This window comes from Mauremys mutica, chromosome 16, assembly GCF_020497125.1.
Source record: "Mauremys mutica isolate MM-2020 ecotype Southern chromosome 16, ASM2049712v1, whole genome shotgun sequence".
Classification (NCBI taxonomy): Eukaryota; Metazoa; Chordata; order Testudines; family Geoemydidae; genus Mauremys; species Mauremys mutica.
Window position 1 is genome coordinate 29,922,976 of NC_059087.1, and position 15,142 is coordinate 29,938,117.

The 15,142-nt window shown below is 50.7% G+C and overlaps 1 protein-coding gene across 4 annotated transcripts in view; it reads right to left on the reverse strand.

Moving 5' to 3' along the window:
- OSBP2 (oxysterol binding protein 2) overlaps window positions 1–15,142 on the reverse strand; it is a 376,231-nt gene that overhangs the window by 112,925 nt on the left and 248,164 nt on the right. The gene's annotated exons all lie outside the window — the stretch shown is intronic.

Here is a 15,142-nt window from a genome sequence, read left to right on the forward strand (position 1 = left end):
AGGGGGGATATGATGGCTCTTTATAAATATATCAGAGGGATTAATATTAGGGAGGGAGAGGAATTATTTAATCTTAGTACCAATGTGGACACAAGAACAAATGGATATAAACTGGCCATTAGGAAGTTTAGAGTTGAAATTAGACGAAGGTTTCTAACCATTAGAGGAGTGAAGTTCTGGAACAGCCTTCCAAGGGGAGTAGTGGGAGCAAAAGACATATCTGGCTTTAAGACTAAGCTTGATAAGTTTATGGAGGAGATGGTATGATGGGATAGCCTAATTTTGGCAATTAATCAAAGATCAATTGTCAAAATATCAGCAGGTAAGTATGCCCAGCGGTCTGTGATGGGATATTAGATGGCATGGGATCTGAGTTACTACAGAGAATTCTTTCCTGGGTGCTGGCTGGTGAGTCTTGCCCACATGCTCAGGGTTTAACTGATCGCCATATTTGGGGTCGGGAAGGAATTTTCCTCCAGGGGAGATTGGCAGAGGCCCTGGAGGTTTTTCGCCTTCCTCTGCAGCATGGGGCACGGGTCACTTGCTGGAGGATTCTCTGCAGCTTGAGGTCTTCAAACCATAATTTGAGGACTTCAATCACTCAGACATAGGTTAGGGGTTTGTTACAGGAGTGGGTGGGTGAGATTCTGTGGCCTGCATTGTGCAGGAGGTCAGACTAGATGATCATAATGGTCCCTTCTGACCTTAAAGTCTATGAAAGCACCTCTGAACTCTGAGTCTCCACTGACCAAGGACAACATCGGTGAGTGTTAATGAGGCTGTTAGGAATGCTGGAGACACAATACAGTTCATGCAAACAAACATGGCCGTGGCATCATACTTTCTATTTAAGGAAGAGATACCAAATAGTACAAACTGGAGGGCAACATTAAGTGCATTGTCACTTGTTCATCATGAAGCTGAACATTGGTTCCGCACAAGACCAGCAAATGCTCACTATCTTTCTGCAAGAAACTCAACTGACTGGCTAGAAGCATGTGGTGCACCAGTGAAAGACTCAACAGTTGAAAAAGTGAAGAACTCTCTCACAACATTCAAAAAAATTGCACACATGGCTGATGAATGCACCGATGCAAATGGGCATCAAGTATTAAGTCATTGTGTACGTTATCTTGGTGTCAGGGGTAGGCCAGTAGATGCATTTCTAGATGTTCAAGTTATAAAAGACACATCGGCTGCATCTGTGACAACCCACATCTTAGAAGAGTTAAATGCTTGTCAACTGGACCTCAAACAGATGGCTGCTTGTGCATATGATGGAGCTGCAAACTTTCCTGGAAGACATGGTGGAGTACAAGGTTTGCTCAGAGAAAAGTGTAACCCTGATCTCTCCTATACACACTACAGAGGCCATCTACTCCAACTAGCACTAGTACGAGCTGCAGACTCTTCAAAAGACATTCAAAAAGCTATAAATGTAGCGGGTGATGTGAGGCAGCCAGAAGCAAGTACCTTGGCAGTGAAGTTTAGGAAGGGTCTTAATGCCCCATCTTTCTCCCCCCGGAGGATTAGATGACATGACACTGGGTTGATTTACTGCTGATGCCAAAATCCCACCACCCAGCAATCATCACTACCTTGGAATCAAACCGAGGCTTCTAGCTTGCCTTTGGTCCATGCCCACAGCTCCCAAGGGTGTCAGTGTCAGCTCTGCTCTGGGAGAGTTTACAATACTTAATTCTAACTGAAGATTTTCTCTCACTTTCCCTGATTTCCGGAGCAAATGGGACCTTGCAAGAACCAACGCCTGGGGCCAGGGGGCTCAGGGCAATGTCAATCTATAAAACAAAAACCAGGCACCTGTGCACATCTGGTCCCCCCACCCCCCCGACGTGGCCCCAGCGGAGTTCTGAACACCTGAACGCAGGGTAGGGGTGGAAAGGGAAGTGCTGGGGCTGCCTGCACTACTTTAGCACAAGTGTTGACAGCTGCTTATTTCTTTTCCTGGGAGGGGAGGGAGTCAGCACTTTCTAAGGCCTGGTCTACACTAAGAACGGGGGTCGAACTAGGGTACGCAAATTCAGCTACGTGAATAGCGTAGCTGAATTCGAAGTACCCTAGTTCGAAGTACTCACCCGTCCAGACGCCGCGGAACCGAACTCCGCGGCTCCAAGGTCGACTCCGCCACCGCCGTTTGCAGTGGTGGAGTACCGGAGTCGAACGGAGCGCTTCCGGAGTTCAAACTATCGCGTCTATATTAGACGCGATAGTTCGAACTCCGAAAAGTCGAACTCTCCGCGTCGAACTGGGATGTAAGTGTAGACTAGCCCTAAGGAGATGAAGGGTGTGTCCACACTGCTGTGGCTACAGGGGCACAGCGACAGCGCTGCAGACATGCTGCTGTAGCACTGTAGCGTAGATGGTTCCTGCACTGACGGAAGGGCTTTTTCCACTGACGTAGGACAGCGGCTCTCAACCTTCCAGAGTGCTGGACCCCTTTCAGGGCTCTGATCTGTCTTGTGTACCCCACGTTTCACCTCACCTGAAAAGTACTTACTTACAACGTCAGACCTACAAATACACCCGTGTCACAGCACATTGTAACTGAACAATTGCTAACTTTCTCATTTTTACCATGGAATATAAATACTGTACTTACATTTCAGTATATAGTTTACAGAACAGGATAAACAAGTCATTGTCTGAAGGAAATTGTAGTTTGTACTGACTTCGCTGGTGCTTTTTATGTAGCCTGTTGTAAAACTAGGCAAGTACTGAGATGAGTTTATGTACCCCCTGGAAGGCCTCTGCATTCATAGAATCATAGAATCATAGAATCTCAGGGTTGGAAGGGACCTCAGGAGGTCATCTAGTCCAACCCCCTGCTCAAAGCAGGACCAAACCCAACTAAATCATCCCAGCCAGGGCTTTGTCAAGCCTGACCTTAAAAACCTCTAAGGAAGGAGATTCCACTACCTCCCTAGGTAACCCATTCCAGTTCTTCACTACCCTACTAGTGAAAAAGTTTTTCCTAATATCCAACCTAAACCTCCCCCTCTGCAACTTGAGACCATTACTCCTTGTTCTGTCATCTTCTACCACTGAGAACAGTCTAGATCCATCCTCTTTGGAACCCCCTTTCAGGTAGTTGAAAGCAGCTATCAAATCCCCCCTCATTCTTCTCTTCTGCAGACTAAACAATCCCAGTTCCCTCAGCCTCTCCTCATAAGTCATGTGCTCCAGCCCCCTAATCATTTTTGTTGCCCTCCGCTGGACTCTCTCCAATTTATCCACATCCTTCTTGTAGTGTGGGGCCCAAAACTGGACACAGTACTCCAAATGAGGCCTCACCAGTGCTGAGTAGAGGGGGATGATCACATCCCTTGATCTGCTGGAAATGCCCCTACTTATACAACCCAAAATGCCATTAGCCTTCTTGGCAACAAGGGCACACTGTTGACTCATATTCAGCTTTTCGTCCACCGTAACCCCTAGGTCCTTTTCTGCAGAACTGCTACCCAGCCATTCGGTCCCTAGTCTGTAGCAGTGCATGGGATTCTTCCGTCCTAAGTGCAGGACTCTGCACTTGTCCTTGTTGAACCTCATCATATTTCTTTTGGCCCAATCCTCTAATTTGTCTAGGTCCCTCTGTATCCTATCCCTACCCTCCAGCGTATCAACCACTCCTCCCAGTTTAGTGTCATCTGCAAACTTGCTAAGGGTGCAGTCCACACCATCCTCCAGATCGTTAATGAAGATATTGAACAAAACCGGCCCCAGCACCGACCCTTGGGGCACTCCACTTGATACCGGCTGCCATCTAGACATGGAACCATTGATCACTACCCGTTGAGCCTGACCATCTAGCCAGTTTTCTATCCACCTTACCGTCCATTCATCCAGCCCAGACTTCTTTAACTTGCTGGCAAGAATACTGTGGGAGACTGTATCAAAAGCTTTGCTAAAATCCAGAAATAGTACATCCACTGCTTTCCCCTCATCCACAGAGCCGGTTATCTCGTCATAGAAGGCAATTAGGTTAGTCAGGCATGACTTGCCCTTGGTGAATCCATGCTGACTGTTCCTGATCACTTTCCCCTCCTTTAAGTGGTTCAGAATTGATTCCTTGAGGACCTGTTCCATGATTTTTCCAGGGACTGAGGTGAGACTGACTGGCCTGTAGTTCCCTGGATCTTCTTTCTTCCCTTTTTTAAAGATGGGCACTACATTAGCTTTTTTCCAGTCATCCGGGACCTCCCCCGATCGCCATGATTTTTCAAAGATAATGGCCAATGGCTCTGCAATCTCATCGGCCAACTCCTTTAGCACCCTCGGATGCAGCGCATCTGGCCCCATGGACTTGTGCTCGTCCAGCTTTCCTAAATAGCCCCGAACTACTTCTTTCTCCACAGAGAGCTGGTCACCTCCTCCCCATACCGTGCTGCAGAGTGCAGCTGTCTGGGAGCTGACCTTGTCTGTGAAGACAGAGGCAAAAAAAGCATTGAGTACACTAGCTTTCTCCACATCCTCTGTCACTAGGTTCCCTCCCTCATTCAGCAAGGGGCCCACACTTTCCTTGACTTTCTTCCTGTTGCTAACATACCTGAAGAAACCCTTCTTGTTACTCCTAACATCTCCGGCTAGCTGCAACTCCAAGTGTGATTTGGCCTTCCTGATTTCACACCTGCATGCCTGAACAATACTTTTATACTCCTCCCTGGTTATTTGTCCAATCTTCCACTTCTTGTAAGCTGTTCTTTTGTGTTTAAGACGAGCAAGGATTTCACTGTTAAGCCAAGCTGGTCACCTGCCATATTTACTTCTCTTCCTACACATCGGGATGGTTTGTTCCTGCAACCTCAATAAGGTTTCTTTGAAATACAGCCAGCTTTCCTCGACTCGACATTCCCCAGGGGTACGTGTGCCCCGGGTTCAGAACCACTGACACAGGGAATCCATTGCACGGGTGTGACATTTTTCATGGCCCTGAGCGACAGAGTTAGGTTGATCTAAATGTTAGGTATAGACTAGGCCTAAGAATTACTAATGGTGGCTGAGGAAGCCCTGGTAACGAGAGCACAGACCATTTAAAAAGCACTGCGAAGTGCTGGAGTCTATGTGATCACACTCTGCTGCCTTATTAGCCGGACATAGCATTTAAATCAGACATCCAGACACGTACAGTGGTTTGTGCGTCACTAAAACAAGTCATTAAAAAGTACTCCCTGAGCCAGAACGTGATCTCAGCTACACCAGTGTCAACCCAGAGAAACTCTGTTAGGGTACGTCCATACTACCCGTCCGGGTCGGCGGGTAGCGATCAACTTCTCGGAGTTCGATATATCGCGTCTCATCTAGACGCGATGTATCGAACTCCAAACGTGCTCCCGTCGACTCCGGAACTCCACCACCGCGAGGACGGGTAAGTACTTCGAACTAAGGTACTTCGAATAGCGTAGCTGAACTTGCGTACCTTAGTTCGAACCCCCCCCAGTGTAGACCAGGCCTTAGTTTCAATGCAGTTACTCCAGATTGACCAAGAGCAGATTCTGGTCCCCTATTGACATGGGTTTAGGATTACAGATTAATCCCTCTAGCAGGAGGGTTAGCTTCTTAGTAAAGTAACAATGAATTTACACAACATTTCCTCATTTCAGTTGCCCTCTGCACATACAGAGAGGGGCCCACACCTGCAGATCCCAGCAAAGGGGGCAGAGGGGATACCACCACCTCCCTCTTGGGAAATGCTCCATTCCCCTGCTACCTCCCCATGACCCTATCACAGCCGCTGCAATGGGTGGGGAGGTCTCAGCAGAGGTTGAACTTGAAGGGGCTAGAGGAAGGATGGTCTCAATCCCAGCTAATTCAATACAAACTGGAAACCCAAACAATCTGTGCAGCCCTGCTGGCTTTCACCATTCACTCGCTCTCTCTGACAGCTAGATCCTGGGCCCTCCTTCAGCGATAAGCCCCACTCTCCCATGGAAAGCAGCTGCCCTAAGGGGGCAGTTGAGGATTTCCCTGACAAAAGGGAACCCTCCCCCCCACGCCCCGGTGTGCAGCCAGCACAGCTGATTCCTGTGCCCTAGTATAGGGAGCGGCGAGGGTGTGGTGATTCCAGGCCAGCAGTGCACCCCCAACCAGGCCACTCCAGCGGCCATAATTTGGAGAAGCCCCTGGCCAGCCGCAGTGCTCAGGGAGTGGGGAAGTGCCTAGATCCAACTTTCTGTCCCCTCTGTGACAAGCACAGCTCAGCCAGATACAGGGTTGTGCCCCATCTACTTTCAAACAACCTCAGCCCAGTGCTTATCCCAGGATGGACAGAACTGGCAGTTCCCAGTTGAAGTAACCAGGCAAGCTCCATAGTTGTACAGATGATGATGGGCTGGTGTTTTCACTTGGCCTTGTGCATGGGTTAAAGCCGCGAGTTTGCACAGGAGTCGCGTTTACGCTGGGGGTGCCTCCAGAAATCCCTTCCCCTGATGGCAACAGTAAGTGCTGAGAGGCCCAAGCATAACCTGGACAAACCAAGGGAGTCGAAATGCCGTGTGTCAGCACCCCCGCAGAGACACGTCTCCACCCCGGGTCATCAGCAACGCATGCCGTGAGCTCCCTCGTATGGGACAAAGGGAGGAGAAGACAACTGGCATGCGGACTGCAGGGCACAAGCAGAGAGCAGAGCACAGCCGGCTGGGTGTCACCAGGGACAGCACCACAGCTTCACAGGGAATACTCCTGCTTCCTGCTGAGCGGAGCCGTGGGGAAGTGAAGCTGCATTACACTGCATGGGTAGGACAGCCGGTCGTACTTTGCCGGAGACCCCGGCCTCTCACAGCCGCTCCGTTTGCTGGAATGCGGCGCTAAATGCACCCACGTGCCAGTGGGTCCCAGAAAGGTGAGCTGTGCTTCCCACCCCAAGGGCACAGTCGGGGAACGAATGCTGTCTGTGCTGGCACTGTAATAACCACTCCCCAAGAGCCAACCAGCACTAACTGCAGCAAAACCCACTGGTGAGTGAGTGGGAATGAACCACTGCTGTGGGCACACTGGAAAGCAAGAAAAGCCCTGGCAGCCCAGGAGTGGGAAGTACCTCACTAAACCTGTCCTGGTGGTCAGCTTGTTTGAGCACCTGCAGGGCTCAGCTCCACTGGGAATCAGGCTGCTTAGCTAGGGGACTAACTTTAGGCACCCGAGTTTGAAAATTCTGGCCCTAAAGGGCTCCGGGTGCTAGCTTTGCTCACAGCCTGACGCTCAGGCTCAGCATGCCATGTGGGAGACTTGGCTTTTAGTCCAGGCCAGACCCTCTTGCTCCCGGACTAATAGGATCCAGGAGCCTTGAAGGGGCTCAACAATGACCCCACTGGCTGAATGAAGTATGGCACTGCAGGATTCTTCACTTCAGTACTAAACTGTTCACATGTTGCTGTGTGCAGTTAAACGGCTGCTGTGTCCCACCCCAAAGGTGGCTGCATTTCAGCAAGTTCCTTTCCTTGGGAACAAATCCATCACACAGCAGAGTTGTATCATTTGTGTCACTGGCTGATGGCTTTTGTGTGACATCACCGCACCCTGACACATCATCACACGTAGGTGCACGGAGACTAGAGGAAACTCCCACACACAGGACAGGGAGCTTCCCCATGGAATGAGAGACAGCAGGTGCCTGTGCAGCCAGACCTTAGTTCAAGCAGAACAGCTGAGATCAGGCATGGCCCCAGGGCTCCTGATAGAGATAAATGGTGACGGTAATTCAATGAATTGTGACAACATAAAGGCGCTGGTAATGGCCATCAAATTAGAATAGACCCTCTTTTCCGCAGATTATGTTACTGCAGCTAGACAGGATCTGATTTACTGACATGAATCCCATGGCAATGTTTCTCCTCCACAGCAGCCACTGCGAGGCAGTCAGTGCACAGCGTAAACGCTGTCAGAGAGGAAAGCCCAGGCCCAGATCCTGCCGGGTTATTGTTCTAACGAGTGAATTGCACATCGTACATGCCCATCAATTAGCTGGTTATCAGGGTTAGCCGCCCCACTCACAGACACCCGACACTAGCTAGACCTTTTAATAGCTGATTCCAACACTCCATCTGGCTGCAGTGGGTTGGGGTTGCCTGTCCTCTCATCACTCACCCTGCAGGGAGGGTGAATGCCCCTGAATAACACAGAGTTCTGGCAAAAAAGACGCTCCTTCTGACAGGGAAGACGTTATTTCAGGGGACAGGTTGATAATGATCAAGTTTCTATTGGACTAATTGTATCGAGCACACTTAAAATCCCCCCCTATGATTTCAGTTGGTTACAGGATTCTTCTTCACTTCAATCCTAAACGCTGTATAGTGTTGCTGTGTGCTGTTAAATGGCTGTTGCATACTACCCCTGAAGTGGCTGCATTTCAACAGGTGATGTGCTTCCTCTATTTATAGCTTGTAAATCAGTTTGCAAAGACTGCTAAGTGCACTGGGATCCTCTGGACACAAGATAATCCACAACTGTTTCATCACACAACATCTCTGAGCATTCTTCTGTAAGAGTTCATTATGGCATCCGAAGAGTTCTTCTGACCTGAAGACTGAGGCCAATGGATGGTCTTCCTCTGCCCTCATTGGCTGATAACTGTCTTTTTGTGCCGCGTTTGGAAGCCACCGGCAGTGACCCATGTTGCGCTCTTGGGCCCCTGTGTTGTCCTGCATGACACGTCCCACAAGATCTCACACTGGGCCACACTGACCACATGTCCCTGATTTCTATGGAAACTGTGACTCTTGTGGCCAGGGTGAGTCACAGTGGCATTGCGTTTTCTCCCAATAGCAAACGCCACTGGCGGATACACCGGTTCCTAAAGCTGGACTCTATTCCCTGCCTATCCCTCCTTCCCGTTCAGACTGGACATTCGTTTGGTTCCCTCCCTTTAGCAGAACAGTTTTGGTCTCCCCCAGTGCAAACATGAAGGAGCTCCCCTGAGTGAAGTGGGATCTCTCCCCCTGGCCTCCTGGCCTTTGTCCCTACGCCATTTACTCCTGGGGACAGCTCATTTCATTGTGAGCTTCAACTGTGTGAAACAAGAAAAGCTCCCAACAGGAAGAACAAAATGAAACAGCAGAAGCTGAGCTCCAGGGCTTCTCTTCTCCAGGAGCAATCAGCTCAGCCTCCTTCTCAGCAAGAGCTCCTAACATCAGGAATTGGCTTCCCCACTGCTGGCCCTCTCCTGGGCAGGCCCAGGCTCCCTATGCCCAGAGGTGAAACCTGACCGGTGCCTGGTACAATAATAATATTGTACTTTCGATTGATCTCCACTCCCTCTGCGGCTGCAGTCTCCTGGGGACAGCTGAGCTCCCTGCACACGCAGTGCAGCCGGTGGGAAGCGAGGGCACTCAGAGCTGTGCAGGAGGGAGGCAGAGGTGGTCACACAACGGACTGGCTCTCAGTAACTTGGGAAGAGGGATAGTTACTGGGCCTAGACCAAACACCCTAGGACTACAAATACCAGGGTGTTAAAATACCCCCCCTCTCCCCCGACTTGGGCCCTTCCTCATAAAGCCCCTGGGCCCTAGTGAGCTTCAGTTAGTGCTTCTGACCCTAGCTGCTGTTTGGCTGATTCTGCTGGCACTGGAGCGCCTGCTCTTTCTGTGCAAGCCTCCCACAGCCAAGCTGGCTGGTAGCCGGTCTCCCGTGACCACACGGACCGACAGCTCCCACCAAGAGGAGTGGGCTTTATTTCGTACCTAGTATCCCCTGGGGTTCAGAGGCACTGGGCGAGGGGTAGCTGGTGTATGCTGCGCGGGTGAGGGAGGCACCAAGAAGCTTCCTTCTCTGGGAGCACTTTGGTGGACGTGCTTGCGCTGATGTGAGCATGCCCAGAGATGCTTCCCCTGAACAGTGACCGGAGCTCTTCCCAGGAGCCTGGGCTCCTTTCTTTCTCTCCTCCAGCTCCCTGTTTTGTTACTCCGAGTGAGCTTGGAAGCAGGAACCAAGGGGCTGGAGGTTAACACCCTTCCCCAGGTCACGGCATGAGGACGAGAAGGAATGCAGGAGCTCCAGCCAGTAGGAGGGAAGGTGTAAGAGGAGCCAGAGGAGCTTCGTGTGCGAGCTCTTTCTCTCCAGCACAGTGCCAGAGAGAGTGGAGCTCAGCAAGGAAACCAGGGCCAAGGTTCTGCGTCAGCAGATCCAGTCTGGGAAAGGCTGCCGGGCTCGGGGCCTGTTCCAGGGGACGCGAGTCTCCCTTTCGACATGGGTCAGCATCACAACACCCTGCCCTTCCATAGCTCAGTTCTGCTCCTGAGCTCCGTGAATTGCTTTCCCTCTCCTGTGCTCTGCTGGGGCGGGGAGAAGAATCGATTTTAGTGGCATTTTAAGATGGACTATTACTGGGCAAACCTGTCTGAAGTCCCTTCACCTAAAGAGTCTGCTCCTTGGGCATTCTCAAACCTTGCTACTGGCCTACTGAAAACCACCCCAGTCTGCATGCACCTGGCACCTGCTGCTCCTGGAGATGGCTGGCTCTAGCTAACCCTTAAAGAATAAAAGGAATTAATTCCTTACTGACTGGTCAGACACAGGGCTCAGGCCTGTTCTCCTCCCTCCTGAGTGGTACCACTGCATTCAATGTGGTACCTGAGCAACTGGGGCAAGCCGAATTCAGCCCATATATTTGCACTCAAACATCTGCTCAGATGGTGCCTGACTAAAAAAGAACCGCAGACATGAGCCTGACGGATAGCTTAGCTGCCCCTGAACTTCACAGAAGCACAATCCATCCCCATTAGGAACCTATTTCCAGCTCCACCTACAGCTTTTTAAACTCTTCCTGACTCCCAAACCGGTTTCCTCTGACGCTCGAGTCTCCCTTACCTTCTCTGTGCTTGCAAAATTATTCAAAGGGCTCCTTCTTTGCTCACTGGAATAGTCTCTGCAGCACAACATGGTGCTTTTCATCGCAGCTCCTCTAATTAGCCTCTTAATTGGTTTCTCCTTATTTTTATGCACCTCCCACTCCTCCTCCCGAGCAGACTGCGCCTTGCCTTTCCGTGCCTCCTGCTTATCGCTCTTCATAGCCCCACTCACTGACATCAGCCTGCTCCTTGGTTACGCCCAGCTGGGCTCAAAGGCAGTTGCATTGTCTCACCAACACAGCTATGTAATAGTTAATAATTATTAGAGGAGAGGAGAGGAAGGATGACCCACTAGTTAGGTCAATAGCCTAGGGCCTGGGCCCAAGTCCTTTCTCTGCCACAGTTTTCGTGTGGGATCTTGGGCAAGTCACTTAGTCTCTCTGTGTCTCAACCCCCTGCCCCCGAGGATAGTAATCCTTTGGTACTGCGCAGGGGGGTTGTGAGGATAACTACATTGCAGACTGTGAGCGCCAATACCATCGTAGTGGGGGTCAGATAAGTACTTAAAGCAGGTAGCTATCTCCATCACTGTATCATATTCCAGACAAGGGACTTCCCTTCTGGGGCATTCGACCCCCTTCCTGAGCAAGAGGAAGGGAATTCTGGATGGAGAGTGTTGGGAAGCCAGCCAGGGCACAAAACTTCCAGACTCTGAGTTCACCATTTTAACCTCTCCTAAAAAAATAATTAGCTGGCATGTGCTGCTGCCGTCTTTCTGCTGACAAGCCTTCCTCTCCCATCTTACACAGCACTAACATGGGGACAAAGAGAGCCAAATTCTGCTCTCCTTTACCCCAGTGTAAACCCAAAGAAATACCATCGAAGGCAGAGGAGTCACTCCCAGTTTACCCTAGAGGAAGGCAGAGCTGCATGGGCCCAGTGTCACACCCCCGCGGCCCTCTCCCTCTGGGGCTCCCTTGGGGAGGCAGGTCAGCACTGTATGTTGCCAACACGGTTTTGCAAGCATCACAAGGCATTTTGGGAAGGGTTAAAGGTGTGAGTGTGGAGTGGAAGATTCCTTTGCAGGTTGCGAAAGGTTGAAGGGGAGGAAGAGAGCAGAGAATGGGTTAACTTGACACTTCAGCTAGCTCGGTCCGGAGATAAGACGCTGGCCCCAGTCCAAGGTCACGGTGCTCGACAAGCCTATCTTATCCAACCCCAGCCAGCCAGGAGAAAAGAAGAACTGAACTGAGCAGGACTGCAGGGACTGCAAAAACGAATGAGACAGCGAAGGGGAAAACAAAGTCTCGCATCCATGGAGCTGGTGTGTTTTGGGAAAGCTGAGAAGGCCACAGAAAGCCGGTTTGGACTGGTACAAAGAGCACCAGGAGCAGAGGTCCCTGAACGAAACACCCCCAAAAGAACCCAGGACTTAAAAACCCTCCCAAGAGCCAAAGCAAGTCAGAGATTAACAGCGGACCCAGGATGACCCATGCACAGGACAGGAACTCCCGTCCACCCCTCCCCCTCTTCTTCTTACATTACACCCAGGCTTGGCCAGCCGTGGTAGTGCGGGTGTGAGTATGAAAGTGGGTCAGGGCTTGGGGCACTAACGCTTTCTTCCTTCCTCTGAGTAACACTCTCCGCTGTTATTTTATTAGTTTATTAATAAAGCTTTAAAACTTAGACACTTGGTGTGCTCCATTATCTCCTCCCCTAAAGATCCTGCAGCCTCAGCCTGATCACCTGATGCCTCAGGCAGATTGGTAACATAAATCTGTCACACCAGCGTGTCTGGAACATGCTCAGTTCACCTCACCTCCCCGAGGAGCGTACAGCAACCTTACAGAAAGAGGGCAGCAATACTATTTTATCTATTTTGTTTCTGGTTGTTGGACATTCCTCTCCATGGCTCTAGGGACATTCACACAATCAGATCAGACCCAGCCAGATAAACCCCACAAATACATGATGTACAATGCGATGTAGCCCACGCTGGCCGTATTCCTGACTAAAAGCTCAAAACCCAGACCTCCCACAAGAACACCCTCCTCCACTCCGACCCAAACGCTCGAGCAAGAGAGCTCTGCGACCTGCTTTGCCAATAAACAATGGACCACAGTGGGGAGCAAGTTTCAGAATTCAGAACCTCTCCCATATAAACCAGCGCCCCACAGACAACAAGGGGCGCAGTAAAGAGGGGAAAGGAATCTCTAAACTAATCTGGGCTCAAATTATTTAGGATTTTGCAAGCCCAAACTAGCCCCTTAAACTCCACCTGGATGCCAACTGGCAGCTAATGCTGATTCCGGAGCGCTGGTATAACGTGCTCATGGTATCAACTTCTGCTTAACAAAGGCAGCCGCCAATTCTGCCCGAGCATCAGCTCTCAGGTGGTCCAAGTTGTAGCCCCACGTAGAGCATGTGGCAGCAAGTTAATCTCAGGTGGACAAAGGCCATGTGCTCTTCACTAGACACACAAGGAAAAAAGCACTCGGCCACAGACACTGCTGGAGCATCTAGGAGCAGCCCTGGATCTAACAACAACCCTAAACTGTGAATGAGGGAAACAAATGGGAGGGGTATTCCCTCAGTCGAGGCTGCTCATTGAGTCTCTTCCAACTGCTCATTGCATCTTCCAGTCTGCTAACATCAGTTCAGTCATTCCTGGACTGAGGCTTAGCCAGCTATCTCCTAAATCATTCCCCGGGACAGCCATTGCACAGCAAGGAGAGAGCTGCATGTCGCCAGCACACTAAAACCACCACAGCCAACATCTACTCATTAAACCTCCCCATGGCTTCATGTGCACTCTGAACGGGGGCTGATAGCACGAGACCCTGCAGAACCCCACAGGCGAGAACAACTGCCCACAACTCATGCCTGGGAGCTCTCCTAGACAAAGGGGTGGAGCCACGCCAGGGTGGCTTCATTTACGCCTGCCAGGGATCACAGGCACATCAAAAATAGCTCGCAGTCAGTGGTATCAATGGCCACGCGCTGCCTCGCAGTCAGTGGTATCAATGGCCACGCGCTGCCTCGCAGTCGGTGGTATCAATGGCCACGCTCTGCCTCGCAGTCAGTGGTATCAATGGCCACACACTACCTCGCAGTCGGTGGTATCAATGGCCACACACTACCTCGCAGTCGGTGGTATCAATGGCCACACTCTACCTCGCAGTCAGTGGTATGAATGGCCACGTTCTGCCTCGCAGTCGGTGCTATGAATGGCCACACACTACCTTGCAGTCGGTGGTATCCGAGGCAGCTGACAGACCTAAAGCAATCAGCATGGTCACATGGGCACTTTACCTTCATATATTGCTAGGAGATGTTTTGGTTCCGTACTTCCCTTTGGTAATAATTTATACTTGTACAGGGCCAGATTCCGACACCCTGACGCTGTGTAGGGCTCTGTGGCACACAGCGTGAGGGAGGGTAGTAGACTCTGGCTCACGGTGCTTTTCATCTGCAGATCTCATGGGAGGGTCAGTGTCATTACCCCCATGTTGACAATGGGGAAACTGAGGCACAGAGTGGCCCCAGATCATACAGTGGGTCAATATCAGAGCAGGATATAAAATCCAGATCTCCTGGTTCCAAGCCTGCTGTCCTCTCCACTGGCGCACACTGCCCCTCTGATAGGCTGGGCAGGATAACACCCTAAATGATTACTCACTGTCAGGATACCTCTTAAGGTGCAAGAGCACCACGAAAAGGTAAGGTGTGGTTGAAGGTAGCACCCAGCAAAGCTGGACAGGTGTAGTGCCCCTGCTGGGAAGAAGGGGAAGGACACTGCAAAGCTTCTTTCCCCAGCCTTTTCCTGGGGTGGTGGGTTGAGTGGGGGAAGGGAGGAGGGGTTAGCCTTTCATTGTGGTGGCTGGTGAACACTTTAATTCTTGACACTGGACGAGGTGGAATTCCCTAGTACCCTGACTGCCTAGGAGAGGTGCTGGCTACGCACCGCCAAGCATCGTTAATTCAGTTCCAGGATCAGGATCTCCACCAGGCTGCATTCATTCATTGGCAATTATTCCCCTTTTTACTGTTAACATTTTGCTTCCTTTATAGAATTTCTGTCCCTTCCTCCCTGCAGGAAAAAATAACCACACCCCTCCCCCCCACCTAGGGTGACCAGATGTCCTGATTTTATAGGGACAGTCCTGATTTTTGGGTCTTTTTCTTATATAGGCTCCTATTATTCCTCACCCCCTGTCCTGATTTTTCACACTTGCTGTCTGGTCACCCTATCCCCACCGTCAGAGAACGTTTCACCATGAAGGCAGCCGATGAGAATTCCCCAGCATGCAGGACAACCACAAAATACGAGCCCTGCACTGTCCTGC